The 15,738-nt window shown below is 47.2% G+C and overlaps 1 protein-coding gene across 9 annotated transcripts in view; it reads left to right on the plus strand.

The window, feature by feature from the left end:
- Window positions 1-15,738, plus strand: part of EPN2 (epsin 2) — a 103,587-nt gene that overhangs the window by 28,492 nt on the left and 59,357 nt on the right. The window lies entirely within an intron of this gene.

Below are 15,738 nucleotides of genomic sequence, written 5' to 3' on the forward strand. Positions count from 1 at the left end.
GTTTCTAAAGTAGAGCAATTTCTGAGTATAGGAGTAGCTGGGGAGATCTGCACACGCACTCAGTTGTCAGTGCTGGAAACGGGCCCCTTTATTATTATTTTTCTAAACAAAGCAGGACAATGGCAGTATAAACATTGTTTGAACAAAAAGCATTTGGCCAATGGAGATAAAACCAAAAGGAAAATAATAACTTTGATTTCCTTTTGGTTTTTGTGTTTTGACATTTGGTAACATACTTCTAATCTTTTAGGAATTAAAAAAATTATATGGTATGTGAACTCCAGTTTGTTTATGCTGTTAAATTTAGTGCGAAGTAGACTCAAAAATTCCCCTCCTGTTGGGATGTCAGCTTGCTCCCATTTTTGTTTTTCTTGGAGAGGCATGGTCAAAGGACTAGTGGGACCTGAAGAAGGCCCATCAAAAGCATGTGAGGCGTGTGGGGAAACCTGTAGTAAAGCAGAAAGTGCGGCCTTATTTCCTCTCATGTTCCTTATCTTGCTGATCCTCGCAGGCTGCCATTTCCATTTTACAAATGAGGAAACTGAACTGAGATTCAGTGAGGTGACTAAAAGGTGCTGGGTAGAGCAGTGATCTTTTCATTCTTCCAGGTAGTTCTTTTAAAACTTACCAATATTCATAGGCCATGTTTTATGTTCAGTGAGGGCATTTGTGGTTTGGTAGGGGTATAGAGAGGATCAGAAAGCTTGGAGGAAGGGAGAGAGAAAGCGGGGAGTGTGTGAGCAGGTGGGGCTGGACTCGGTGCCCTGTGGAGTCATTCATTCTTGCAGCAGATGTGTGCCAGGCACTGTGCCAGGCCCAGCATGCAGCAGCAAGGAGACAGTCAGGGTCTCTGTCCCTTGAGAGCCTGTAGTCCAGAGGTCGTGGGAGGAAGGAAGGAGGGTGGAGGGAAAGCCGGAAGCCCAGGCGAGCTCCAAGGCTTCTGGCTCAGTCAGCTGGGCAGCAGGTGGTGGATCCTGGGCAGAGCATCCCTGGAGGGAAGGAGAAGGGGGCAGGTGTGGAGTTGGGGACAGTGGGTTCAGTTTTGTCCTGAAACTGGAGGGGAATGTGGGTGGCATGGTGCAGAGGTGTGTACCAGTGACCAAGAAGGTATAGTGGCCAGGCATGGTGGCTCACACTTGCAATCTCAGCACTTTGGGAGGCCAAGACAGGAGGATTGCTTGAGCCCAGGAGTTTGAGACCAGCCTGGCCAACATAGGGAGACCCCATCTCTGCAAAAAATAATAAGCCGGGCTTGGTGGTGCACACCTGTACTTAGGAGACTGAGGTAAGAGAATCACTTGTGCCTGGGAGGTCCAGGCTGTAATCAGCTATGACTGTGCTACTGTACTCCATCATGGGTGACAGCAAGACCCTGTCTCAGGAGAAAAAAAAAAAAAAGAATGTCTAGGAAGTTATATGTGGTCTCACACAAAGGTCTGAACTATTTGTTGGTGGTCATCAGAAGGAGAAGGCACTTCCCAAGCATGCACTGCTCTGCATGGGGCAGAAAAGCATGACCTCTTCATTCTCTGCTTCCCTGGCACTGGATGGTTCTCTTGTGTCCCCTACTGCTCTTGGCCCTTTCTTGGACTTGGCCGATGGCTATTTGCCTCCTCCTTAATTGCATTCTTGTCCCCATCTTCCTCTGCTCTCTCTCTCCCTTGGTCCTCTCACATGCTCCTCTGAGATGAACATGTTCGCCACGGTGCCCCTCCTGAGCCCTGGACCTAGGCACCAGCTGCCACTAGGCCGTTTTCATTCTCCAGGCCTGTCCTGTCAGCACCTCCAGCCATGTTTGTTTGAAGTAAAACTGAGTATGCTGCCTCCTGCCTTCGTTTGGAACCTCTCCACCTTCCCTTTCTGTTAAGGGTGCGTCCATCCTCCTGGCTATTCAGCCCCTTCTACCCCACCCACACTGACATTTGCTTGTCAGGGTTCATGTTCCCACTCTGTGTTTATGTCCATCGCCTGCCTTTCCCATTCCCCTGCAGCTGGATTCAGGCTCTGGACTCTGCTCATCATGTTGTATAGCTTCTCAGTCATCTTTCTATCTTCCTTCTCCCGCCTCTGCCCTAATCCTTTCTCCCACTGCTGCTTGATCAAGATTCAAAAATACCATCCTGACAATGTGAGTTCCCTGCTCCAAACAAAAATAAAAAATCAACTTTAGTAACTTTGCCTTCCCCAGTATTTCCCAAAATAATTTTAAGTGGCATACAGCTGAATGTTCTTAGTTTTAATCTTTGTCTTAGAAATGCCATAGTATTTTGGCAGTTCCTGAAAAGGTTAAATGTGTAGTTACCATATGACCTATCAGCTTCACTCCTCAGTATTTACCCAGGAGAACTGAAAACTTATCCACACAAACACTACATAGATGGACATCTCAGCATTATGAATATGAATATATTAATATCTTCATGGCACGATAGTAAAAAATTAGAAACAACCGGAATATCCATCAACTAATGAATGGGTAAACAAAATGTGGTCCATCTATACAATGGAATATTATTTAGCCATAAAAAGTAATAGAATACTGGGTGCATAATGCAACATGGATGAACCTTGAAAACACTGAACCTGCTGGGCGTGGTGGCTCAAGCCTGTAATCTCAGCACTTTGGGAGGCTGAGGCAGGTGGATCACGAGGTCAGGAGATCGAAACCATCCTGGCTAACACAGTGAAACCCTGTCTCTACTAAAAATACAAAAAAATTAGCCAGGCGTGGTGGCGGTTGCCTGTAGTCCCAGCTACTCGGGAGGCTGAGGCAGGAGAATGGCATAAACCCAGGAGGCGGAGGTTGCAGTGAGCTGAGATCGTGCCACTGCACTCCAACCTGGGCAACAGAGCAAGACTCTGTCTCAAAAAAGAAAAAAAGAAAAGACTGAACCTTTCACGTAAGTGAAAGAAGCCAGACACAAAAGTTCATATATTATATGGTTTCATTTATATGAAATGTCCAGAGTAGGCAAATCTATAGAGAGTAGATTTATCATTGCCAGGGGCTGGGGGTGAGGACATGGGTAGTGACCACTAATGGATATGGGGCTTATTTTTGGAGTGTTGAAAATGTTTTAGAATAATAGTGAAATAGTGATGATTGCACAACATTGTGAATGTACTAAAAAAAACCCCGCTGAGTTGTATACTTTAAGATGGTGAATTTAATGCTATGTGAATTATATCTCAATAGAAACAAAACAAAAAATCCTCCCATATGCCATAGCAGTAATACCTGATTTTATATATGTTACTGAAAGTGAGTATTTGAATTTAAAAGTAAATTGATATGAAGAAAAATAGGAAGCAAACAGTAGAGCAGCTTTTTTTTTTTTTTTTTTTAAGACTGAGTTCCACTCTGTCGCCCAGGCTGGAGTGCAGTGGCGCAGTCTCGGCTCACTACAACCTCCGCCTCCCGGATTCAAGCGATTCTCCTGCCTTAGCCTCCTGAGTAGCTGGGATTACAGGCGCGCACTACCATGCCTGGCTAATTTTTGTATTTTTAGTAGAGACGGGGTTTCACCATGTTGGTCAGGCTGGTCTCAAACTCCTGACCTCGTGATCCGCCCACCTCAGCCTCCCAAAGTGCTGGGATTACAGGCATGAGCCACCGTGCCCGACTGAGAAGCTTTTATAGTAAGAATTGAATGAATGGACTAATTCCCGGGACAGTGCTTGCACATAGTGGGTGCTCTGTGTTAGTCATTGTTACTATTGGGAGGAGCTGGCAAAAATTTTGAAGGTGGACAACCCAAGTTGGCAAGTGCAGATTTCTTGTGTGCCTAGTGAGGCCCTGTTGGTGCAGCCTCAGCCTGCTGCAGCCTCTGCGTTCCCAGCTACCTTAGTGGCAGACAACTCCCGCTGAGAGCTCTCACTCTGCCCGCAGAGGCCTCCTCTTCCATACTCAGGCACTCATCCCTCTCATTCTTCATTGCAGTGCCCTTGATGGCCCCCAGTTTTGTCCTCGTCTTCTCAGGAGCTGCCTGGAGCACCCAGTTTGGAGTCGTTTTATTGCTCCCCCAGTCCAGACAGGATGCCACATCTGTGCTTGTCCAGATCCCCTGTGGCTGCTGGCATGGGGATCTGGACACACAGTGAGTGTGTGAAAAGTACTTGTCAAACCGGTGTCAACTAAACTATGAATACATCTTTTTTTTTGAGGCAGAGTCTTGCTCTGTTGTCCATGTTGAAGTGGCATGATCATGGCTCACTGCAGCCTCAAACTCCTGGGCTCAAGCGATCCTCCATCTCCTTCTCCCACTCCCAGAAGTGTTGGGATTATAGGCATGAACCACCACACCTGGCCTTAATACATCTTTGTGATGACAAAACGATGTTATAAATCAGGCAAAAATATTTTAAAAATGTATTGCAGAGAGAATTTGTATATCCTGTGAATGAGCTGTTCTAGGAACAGACTCTAGAAAAACTGGCCCATGTATCCCAGGAGACATGCACGGCTATAGAAGCACTTTTCACAGTAGCAGAAATCTGGAAATAACCCAGATGTCCATGGACAGAAACACGGGTAAGCACATTGTTCAGTATTGGCATGATCACATGGCACTCAGTGGTGACAGTGGGTGAGTGGCAGCTAGCTGTGCATAGCAATAGAGAGAACTTCAGAAGCAGTATAGAATGCCACAGGCAGCCCGGGGAAGACGGCATACTGTTCAGTTTTACTAGTGTGCAATACAGTTATGTTTTTTTTTTTAAAGTGAGGGACTGAAAACCCAGTACCAGGGCTGTTTGCCTTGGGGGTCAAGGAGGTGGGGAGAGGGAAGTGAGGAGGGGCCAGGTGGCTGGACATGGTGGTCATGTTCCAGGCCTTGAGGGAGCTGTGGAGTCATGGGGACTCATTTTGTTTGTCCTCACATGTGGTTTGCACATATTCTCTTATATATACCTAATGTTACCTAATAAAACATTTAAGAAGACAGAGGAACAACAAGAAAACATTAGGGCTGGCTCGTTCCTTTTGTGGGGTAGACTCTGACATTTAAGAGTTAGGAAGGAACATTTCCTCCTAATGTATCCAGTCAGTGTTGCACAGTAAATAAAACACTGGGAATGTCTCCAGCAGAGGAGGAAAGAGGGAAGTAGTATTTTTACTCTGCACCAAAAAAGGAAGTTTACCTTTCAACATGAAGAGACTTTTTTTCCTGATTGGTATTTCAGATGACAACAGCTATTTCAAAGGAACAGTGCAGGTTTCTCAGGGTGTTAAAGTCAGTGTGACTGATTTAGTAGAAGACACTGTTAATAGCCAAAGAGGCATCATTTCTTAAGGATGTGAGTTCTGAAGAACACGTTTTTAAGAATAGTTTTAGAGTCTCTGTGTTGTTATTTTGGACCTTGACCCTGACTGACTCCATTTTATTGCCAGTGTGTAGAACTTTCCACATTTCAAGGTAAAAGTTTGTTTGAATAGCGTTAAAGCCTCTTCCTTTTTGCTGACTGCACTGAAGGGAGCTGGGAATGTCAGGTTCTATCCTGGCTTAGCACTGAACCGCTCTGGGTCCTGGCATCTGCACGTGGTTGACTTCCAAGCCCTTCTAGCTGTAGCATCTTTGCTCCTGCTTGCTTGACTTGGTGAGAGGCTGGGGAAAGAATCTCTTATGGCTCACAGAACGTGAGGTCGGAAAACAGTTGTTTCCATGCCATCTTTTGGCCTCAAACATCTAGACAAGAGGTACCTTTCTAGGCCTGCAGATTCAGCAAAGGAAAGTTCCTTGTTCTCACGATTTTGAGCACTGAATTTGTCTAAAGCTACAAAGAATGAGAATAAGAATAGGGATGAAGAGGATGGGATCAGAAGTCAGAGTCTGAGAGCAAATCCTAGTCACACCAGTTGCTGGTAGTGCGGCCTTGGGTCAGTTACTTAGCCTCTCTTTACCTTACTTTCCTCCTCTGTAAGATATGAATAAGAAGAATCACTCCTCCATAGGACTGTTACGAAGATTCAATCAGTGGACACATGTGACCTGCTAATTAGTATTCACCAGCCTCTGCTTAGAGAGCCTCTTCTGTTTCTTACTGCTGTTTTAATTCTGTTCTGTTACTAGTATCAAAGAGCACATCTGAAACTTTGCTTGGAAATGCCAGCTGTAGAGGAGAAGAACAAGCAAGATTGGTGATGGTTTTAAACAGGTTGTGTGTATAGTCTGGAGAGAGATGCTTGTAGTAGACAATGCCACCCACTCCTCTGGTAGGTGATTCCCACCCAGTGTGTTCTCATAGGGATACTTCTGTGGGCTTTCATCTGCTGCCGAGCTGTCCTCAGTAACCTGCTGAGAAACATCCCTGTAGACATATGCACCTTGGCAGGACATAGGAAAGGAGGCAGGTATTTGGACACCTCTTATTTGCCAGTCCTACTCTTACCAACCCTCACAGCCAGGCTGAGCAGCACCTGTTACCTCCATTTGAGAGGTGTGGAAACAGAGGCTCAGGAAAGCTCAGCTTGCCTCAGACCATGCAGCTGGAAAGGCAGGACATAATCCCTGTGGCCGGAGTGAGAACCACATATTTCAGCCCTAGGCTGCTGCCCAGGCTCCTGGTGTTGCTCCTGAGTCCAGCTGTAAGAGGCATCCAGTGGATTCTCAGGCCCTGTGGTGCCTGGGCTTCGGCAGGTGCTGGTTCATGTGGAGCATGTGTTAAGCACTGGTAGGGCTGTTCCTGTTCCCAGGCAGTTTATTGTTAGGCAGACAATACAGCAGCTGCCCTTTAACTCAAGAGATGGAGACCAAAAGGGAAACAGGAACTGGGAGAACAGCCTCAAGGTGTGAACTCTGGCAGTCTCTGAGTGGCGAGATAATGGGTATCTTTAACAGTGTTCTTATTTTTTGCTTGTGTGTCACATGGAAGGTGTTTGTTGAGGGTTCAGTGTGTGCCAGGCACTGTTCTAGACAGTGGCAAAGAGGCAGGCTGGGCCCTGCTCTCAGAGGGGTGGTGTGGGGGCAGGAGAGAAACAGATAAAACAGGCATGTAAGAAATGTCAGATAGAGGAGGAGCCCTGTTCCAGAAGACAGCTGGTGACATTGATAGAGAGTGCCTGATGGGTTCTGAGGAGGCCATGCGATCTGAGTGACAAGGAGCCAGTCTAGTGACAGATAGAGGAAGGATGCTAGGTGGGGGAAATGGCAGGTGGGTAGAGTGCAAGGCAGGAGCCGGTTCCGGTCATAGGGAAAGTGATTGGAAACGAGAGTGCAGCATGTGAGTGACACATAAAGAGTTAACCCCTCAGGGCCCACCTCTGGGATGCAGGGGCTCATCCTTTGAGCTTCAGCTGAGGTGAGCCTGCTCTTGTGGTCTCTTAAGACCCTGGCTCACCACCCATCCCACAGTACTGCTCAGATGAGGCTCAGCGGACATCAACCATCACTGCTACCAGTCTCTGCAAGTAACTACCTCCGACATCTGCCTTGTTCCTCCCAAGCTGCTGTGGGAAGTCAGATGTGACCTCCTGGAGGCACAGATGGGAGGGCAGAGGTGAGCAAACCACTTGTTTTTCTTGCAGCTGTGGTCTTGCACTTGTACATGCACAGTGTAAAAATACTTGTTCTTTGGCCAGCCTCTGGAGCTCTCTTTGAGAAAATATGTTATGTCACTACTGTGCCTGAAACCAGAAGTCAGCAGGCCCTGCCTGAGGGGATCCACTGCCCCTCCTTCCACACTCTTGCAGGCTCCTCGCGAGATGGCTACAGCCTAGCAGTTAGCACCACCACATCCACCAGCCAGGTCTAAATTAAGCACGAGATCATGGGAATGTAGATTTTCCCATGCAGCTCTGCATGTTTTTCAGATGTCTCAAGCTGGAAAATTATACTGATCAAATGGTAATTCATAGCTCGGCCTGTCCTGTGCGGTGGGGGTGAGTAGCCATTAAAGGCTCCCGTTTGCTGTGTCCAGTCTCCGGTTGACTTCGTCGTCTCCCATCAGCCAGTGTTTTCTCTAGCAGAGCCACAGTGTGTTAGAAACGGGGAATCTCTGCCTAAGGATCACAGCGGCCATCCTCAGAGGAGGGAAGGGTTCTGAAGGCTGCTTTTCACATTTCCAAAGCCTGAAGGGAAGTGCTACTTTTTTGCCCACCATGAAGCCCCACAGGCTAACAAAAACATCTGCTGCTTGGCTGTGGCTGGGATTCACTCCCTCAGTTGGTGACCTGTGGCTGGGCTGATCGGAAGCTTGGGTTTCTCATAACACCATGGAGATGGCAAGGAATTGAATCACTGGTCAGAATGGGGGCCTTTGGGACTGAAGGGTTTGGAGTAAGCATCTGGTTTTAGAAGCAAGGACCCTGGGTACTGGCTTCTTGGTGCCATAGAGCGGTCACAGCATTGACCCTGGTCCCTGGATTCCCATCTCCTCTCTCTGCCACATCACGTTATTTGCATTTTGGCATGATTTTTAAAAGAATGCTGTTCATAATTTGGTCATTTGTAAGACTGCTTTGAGGAATAGGAGAGGTAGGGGAGCATTCAAGAATTCTCATATGCCTTTATGAAGTGTTGCTGCCTGCCCTTTGTGCAGTCACAGTGTTTGATCCTGTACACTGAGGGGGAGGTGCAGCTCCTTGCCATACCCCTGTTTTCCTGTATTGGCAGGAACAGCCAAAACCAGGTCTCCAGACCCCATCTTTTCTTCACTCAGTCTTTAGAAAGACTGCATTTCCCCACCTGCCTGTGCAGTCTGCACTCACAAGCTGCTCCTCCCAGAGACTAAATAGTAGGGGCATGTTGATAACAAATTAAATCCCTTGTGTATGTTTTGATACTTGACTTCTGCTTTTAGAAAATTAAGTACAGGGCCGGGCGCGGTGGCTCAAGCCTGTAATCCCAGCACTTTGGGAGGCCGAGACGGGCGGATCACAAGGTCAGGAGATCCAGACCATCCTGGCTAACACGGTGAAACCCCGTCTCTACTAAAAAATACAAAAACCTAGCCGGGCGAGGTGGCGGACGTCTGTAGTCCCAGCTACTCGGGAGGCTGAGGCAGGAGAATGGCGTGAACCTGGGAGGCAGAGCTTGCAGTGAGCTGAGATCCGGCCACTGCACTCCAGTCTGGGCGACAAAGCGAGACTCTGTCTCAACAAAAAAAAAAAAAAAAAAAAAAAAAAAAAAAAAAAAAAGAAAATTAAGTACATATCAAGTTCTAGGAGGCCAAGTGACATTTAATTTGAGCTCTGCTGTATCTGTTTCAGTGACTGTCAGATCCTGGGAGAAGCTGCCTAGGTGACTTCCTGAGGGGGGACCTCCTACTCCCCGGGAGGGTGGCGTGGACCAGCTTAGGGGTTGGTTCTTCCTATGCAGTCAGCCCTTCCTGGCTCCCTCCTGGCAGCAGGTTAACTGACACCTGCAGGGATCTTTCTTCCTTAGAAGAAAGTGCCAGGGGAGACAAGTAAGCACATGGGCAGTTTACCTTTTCCTGGTCTACCATCTAGAAGTCAAGTCTGAAATGTTTGTTTTTCTTCAAAATTCTTTAAGTATATGAGTATAAAGGTTTTTTTAGCCCACTTTTTGGAGACTGATAAATTTTTTATTAAAAAAAAAACTTCATTTTATAGACAGGGTCTTGCTAGGTTGCCTAGGCTAGATTTGAACTCCTGGGCTCAAGTGATCCTCCTGCCTCAGCCTTCTGAGTAGCTGGGTCTACAAGAGTGTAGCACCCTGCCCAGCTGATATAAAATTTGATTTCTCTAACCAACAGGAAGCCACCTTCAGTTAGTGAAGATGATGAAGATGATGTCTTACTGTTTTTCTGGTATGAGGGAAATAAAGGATTTTTTTCTTTTCATTTTTCTACGGGATGAGCAACAGTTATTAGACTTTAAGTTATTGTTAGCATGGCTGAAACGGAGTTATAATAGTCTTTTCTCTTTTGGCTGAAATGATGACTGTTGAAAAGAATGTGGCACTGTCCATATTGTCCTAACTGGCCTGTTGTCTTCCGGAGAGCCCGTGTGGTTTGGTTAAGTGATCTGTGGTCTCAGCTACCCCAACTGGGCCTCCTTGTAATGATCGTTGTACCCTTTTGTCCGGTAGGAAGATGGAGATGTATCCTCACTCATGGACTGTACCTCAGGAAAGATAAAGCCAGTGAATTGAGGATTGTGGAGTATTGCACACGTTCAAGTGTCCTGCAGTGGACACCATGACACTGACTTCAGCATGCCTAGAAATCACCATGGGGGCTTGTTAAGAGAGTGGCAGCCCCTCAGCTCTGCCCCCAGAATGACTGGGTTTTTGAACAGACTCCCAGGAAGTTCTGATATATCTGGTTGATGGACCACACTGATGGAACACTGTGGGAAAGGTGGGGTGTACCCCTTTCCCAAGCATTCTCTGTCATCTGCTTTTAAAAAAATAAAGTACATGTAGAAACATAGGAGGCTGCCAGACATACATAGGTGGAGCTGCCATCTGAAGTGAAGATGTTCAGGTCAATTAATTCACCCATATTTATTGATTGGGACTGGGTTTTCTTTTTTCTTTTCTTTTTTTTTTTTTTTTTTTTTTGAGATGGAGTCTCGCTCTGCCCGCCCAGGCTGGAGTTCAGTGGCGTGATCTCGGCTCACTGCAAGCTCCTCCTCCTGGGTTCACGCCATTCTCCTGCCTCAGTCTCCCGAGTAGCTGGGACTACAGGCGCCCGCCACCACGCCTGGCTAGTTTTTTTGTGTTTTTAGTAGAGACGGGGTTTCACCGTGTTAGCCAAGATGGTCTCGATCTCCTGACCTCGTGATCCGCCCGCCTCGGCCTCCCAAAGTGCTGGGATTACAGGCGTGAGCCACCGCGCCTGGCCTGGGACTGGGTTTTCACAATGTTGATTGACCTGTGATCGTTAGGTTTGGGGAGGGCAGTGGAGAGACAGCTCCCTGACAGCCGAGCTTGATCTTCAGTGATGGCTGGTGAAAAGCCACTCCCCATAGTTTCCTTAGGGACTTGATATAGACCCCAACTGAAAGGTGAGCATCTTTCTGTCAGCACACGATCAGCCACACCTTGGTGGCACAGAGGCACGGGGTACAGAGATGTGTGCCTTCACCACAGACCCACCTGTGCTGTTTGAAACTGCGAAAAGCCTCTGTCTCTCATGATAGGGAACTCTAGATTTGCAAAGAATTTCCCCACCCAGCTCCTCAAGCCGTTGGAGCACATTTTTATGGAATACTTCTTACCTCCTGGGGCATAACCCTAGCCTTGGAATTTTTTTTTTTCCAGTTTTGTTCTGTTTGCTGTTTTGTTTAGTTTCTTTCCAGTCTCTACTCTGATTTGAATTCTGTGTTTTCAACTATGCCAGAAATTTTTCCCCCAGCTTGTCCCCTGCATGTATGATGATCCAGCTGTTATTTTATCATTCCTATCATGAGTCACTCTCAAAAAAGAGCAGATGATCCCAGACGTTGGTTGGGGGTGCCTCATTCACAGGGAGTGCCGAGCCCTCCTGGGAAGGATGCGGTTCTTCCTTGGTTGGTCTGGGGCTGTGGGTCACCTGTGGCTGGGGAGAGCCTGGCTGATGTCTTTGCACTCCTACTTGAGGCCCTATTGGAGGTTCAGGGAAGGGCCTATTCTCTGTCCTTTTGTTGTTTGGCTGTTGCTGCCTTTCTACCTCTGGTTCTCTCAGGTGCTTCGTGCACAGGGTTTGCAGTTGGAGGTGTCAAAAGCACACATTGCTGTAGGTTACAGCATGAGAATTCCAGGGGATAAATGGCTTCATGCACAGGTGGACCTAGAGGTGCAGACCACATGCTGTTATGTCTTATGCCTTCTTCTGTCCTGGCTTCTTGCTTTCTTCTATGGCTACTTCAATCATAGGTAAACTCTGACTCTGCCCCTGGGGTGTGTTCCAGCAGCTTAGCAACCCTGCTGGTTTCCCAGAAGTATTAGGAACCATCCTGAGGGGTCTACAAGTGGTCCAGTCTAGATTCTTAACATATCACTGATCTAGCTACTGGGTGGGGGAAACTGTGGGGCTTTAATTGGCTTGATCTCAGTCCTGGGCCTACTCCTGGCCAGTTCCGCAAGGATGACTGAAGTACTCTTTCCAAGAAGAGGAGGATTATGGTTGTTGCATAGGCAAAATCAACGATTCAGTTTTCAGAATGGAAATAAAATATTTGGTTTAAAGAACTTTACCTAGTTCTGGGGACTAACTGTAGAAAAATGAGTATTCCCTTTCATATTGAGTAGATACGGCTTTTAATGTGGAGGCTCTGAAGCTCCCAGGGCATTTCAGAAGGCCTGACAATTTCTGCATTGCTCACGGTGCTACTTCCCCAAGCCACCTCAAGCATTTAGTTTCTTGGCTGTTTTTTTTTTTTTTTTTGAGACGGAGTCTCGCTCTGTCGCCCAGGCTGGAGTGCAGTGGCGTGATCTCGGCTCACTGCAAGCTCCGCCTCCCGGTTTCACGCCATTCTCCTGCATCAGCTTCCTGAGTAGCTGGGACTACAGGCGGCCGCCACCGCGCCCGGCTAATTTTTTGTATTATTAGTAGAGACAGGGTTTCACCGTGGTCTCGATCTCCTGACCTTGTGATCCACCCACCTCAGCCTCCCAAAGTGCTGGGATTACAGGCGTGAGCCACTGCGCCCGGCCTAGTTTCTTGGCTGTTTGTTGGAATTTTATTGACTCTGTGTGGTTAACAATTGTTATCTAACGTGCATCCGCACCCTTATTTCTTAGTAAAATGAATTATTAATTAATATAATTTCAAAACAAGTTTTTAGGGCTAGGGCTGGAGTGAGGAAGGTGTGGCTGGTGTGGTGGTGACCAGGAGCGTCTGCCTGGTCATCTCATCCCACGAATAAAGTGGCCTATTCTGTGGGCCTGCTCAGCCTGTTTTTTTGTTTGTTTTGAGACAAAGTTGCTCTGTCACCCAGGCTGGAGTGCAGTGGCATTATCATGGTCCACTGTAGCCTCCGTCTCCTGGGCTTAAGCAATTCTCCCATCTCAGTCTCCTGAGTAGCTGGGACTGCAGACGTGCGCCACCATGCCCAGCTAATTAAAAAAAAATTTTTTTTTTTAATTTTTTTTTTTTTTTTTTTTTTGAGACGGAGTCTTGCTCTGTCGCCCAGGCTGGAGTGCAGTGGCCGGATCTCAGCTCACAGCAAGCTCCGCTTCCCGGGTTTACACCATTCTCCTGCCTCAGCCTCCCGAGTAGCTGGGACTACAGGCGCCCGCCACCTCGCCCGGCTAGTTTTTTGTATTTTTTAGTAGAGATTGGGTTTCACCGTATTAGCCAGGATGGTCTCGATTTCCTGACCTCGTGATCCGCCCGTCTCGGCCTCCCAAAGTGCTGGGATTACAGGCTTGAGCCACTGTGCCCGGCCTTTTTTTTAATTTTTGTAGAGATGAGGTCTCACCATGTTGTCCAGGCTGGTCTTGAACTCCTGGGCTCAAGGGATCCTCCTGCCTTGGCCTCCCAAAGTGCTGGGATTATAGGCGTGAGCCACTCCACCTGGCCCTATCCCTGTGACAGCTCTCTTGGAAGGCACAGAAAGGTTTGTTTGCCTTGAATAATGAATCCCACTTTACATCTTGCTGTCTTCATTCAAAAATATTTAAAGTTTTGACAGAATTGTATAAGTTCATGTACTTCATTTATCAGTTAGCATCAAATAGTTCTAGGTAATACCTGATATGATGATAGAACTGGATTTCTAAAGGCATATCTAGTTACTGAGGATCCTTTCAATTGTCAGTATGTAATTTATGAGAATAAGTTTTTGTTTTGTTTTGTTTTGTTTTTTGCTGTATTGAGTCTAAACTTTTAACAGAGTTTAATGTTGTTTTTCCTTGTTTTGACAACCCTCCCACCTCCACCTCTAACATCCATATCTGGCCTGGAGGTTCTTAAGAAGTGATTGTGAGCTAATCACACACTTCCTCAGGTTTGAGTGAGGATCCCAGAAGGTAACAAATGATCCTGTTTTAGTTGCATTTGCATGTGCATTAGTTCAGTCTCAACAAGCTGGAAGCAAGAAAATTGGAAAATTGAGAAGGAAAGTTTGGAAAGTGGAGCGTGCGAACTGTGCGAAAAAGAGTGAGAACAAATCAAAACTCAGATTCTAGAAATAATAGAACGTGGCCAGGCGCGGTTGGCTCACGCCTGTCATCTCAGCACTTTGGGAGGCCGAGACAGGTGGATCACTTGAGGTCAGGAGTTCAAGGCCAGCCTGGCCAACATGGTGAAACCCTGTCTCTACTAAAAACACAAAACTTAGCTGGGTGTGGTGGCAGGCACCTATAATCCCAGCTACTTGGGTGGCTGGGGCACCAGGATTACATGAACCTGAGAGGCAGAGGTTGCAGTGAGCCGAGATTGCGCCACTGCACTCCAGCCTGGGCAACAGGGCGAAACTCTGTCTCAAAAAAAAAAAAAAAAAAAAAGAAACTGACATAAATAACAGGTTGTGCTGTGGAGGGTGGTATATGATGTTTGGAGCTTGGAGCTTGCTCCTGGGATGGACTCATGGCAGATGTTTGCTGGGAGATGTTTAAATGTTTACAGCCAATCCTGTGGTTGAGGGGAAACAGTGAAAAATGGGGACCTGAGGTATCCAAGGCCAAGTGTGGCAAAGTAATGGAAGTCCAGATGTTCAGCTGGAATAGCTAGAGCTTTGTGCCCACTGGCACTGCTAGAGTCCTGCCTCATAGCCCACGCATCATGGACTGTCTTATGGTTGGAATCATTAGTTTCGGCCTCCAAAGTCTTGCTTAGGTGAGGTACGTAGCCCAGTTGGCCTGGAAAATGAAAAGCCTCGGCTGGGCACGGTGGCTCACGCCTGTAATCCCAGCACTCTGGGAGGCTGAGGCGGGCAGGTCACGAGGTCAGGAGATTGAGACCATCCTGGCTAACATGGTAAAACCCCGTCTCAACTAAAAATACAAAAAATCAGCTGGGTATGGTGGTGGGCGCCTGTAGTCCCAGCTACAGGCTGAGACAGGAGAATGGTGTGGACCAGAGAGGCGGAGCTTGCAGTGAGTCGAGTCGAGATTGCGCCTCTGCACTCCAGCCTGGGCGACAGAGCAAGACTATCTCAAAAAAAAAAAAAAAAAAAAAAAAAAAGCCTCCAGTGACTTTTCTCCTAGTGAGAATTATTTATTTGTTTGTTTATTTATTTATATTTTTTAGAGACGGGATCTCGCCATGTTGCCCAGGTTGGTCTTGAACTCCTGAGCTCAAGCGATCTGCCTGCTTCGGCTTCCCAAAGTGCTGGGATTACAGACATGAGCCACCACACCTGGCCCTTGTGAGGTGTATTAGTCTGTTTTCACACTGCTAATAAAGACATACCCGAGACTGGGAAGAAAAGGAGGTTTAATTGGACTTATAGTTCCACATGGTTGAGGAGGCCTCAGAATCATGGCAGGAGGTGAAAGGCACTTCTTACCTGGCAGCAGCAAGAGAAAAATGAGGAAGAAGCAAAAGTGGAAACCCCTGATAAACCCATCAGATCTTGTGAGACTTATTTGCTATCACAGGAATAGCATGGAGAAGACTGGTCCCCATAATTCAGTTACTTCCCCTGGGTCCCTTCCACAACACATGGGAATTCTGGGAGACACAATTCAAGTTGAGATTTGGGTGGGGACTCAGCCAAACCATATCATGAAGATTTCTTTTTGTTTTTCTCTTTTGAGGCAGAGTCTTGCTCTGTCACCCAGGCTGGAGCGCAGTGGCGCCATCTCAGCTCACTACAACCTCTGCCTCCTGGGTTCAAGTGATTCTCATGCC

This window comes from Macaca mulatta, chromosome 16 (genome assembly GCF_049350105.2).
Source record: "Macaca mulatta isolate MMU2019108-1 chromosome 16, T2T-MMU8v2.0, whole genome shotgun sequence".
In the NCBI taxonomy this organism is placed as follows: Eukaryota; Metazoa; Chordata; class Mammalia; order Primates; family Cercopithecidae; genus Macaca; species Macaca mulatta.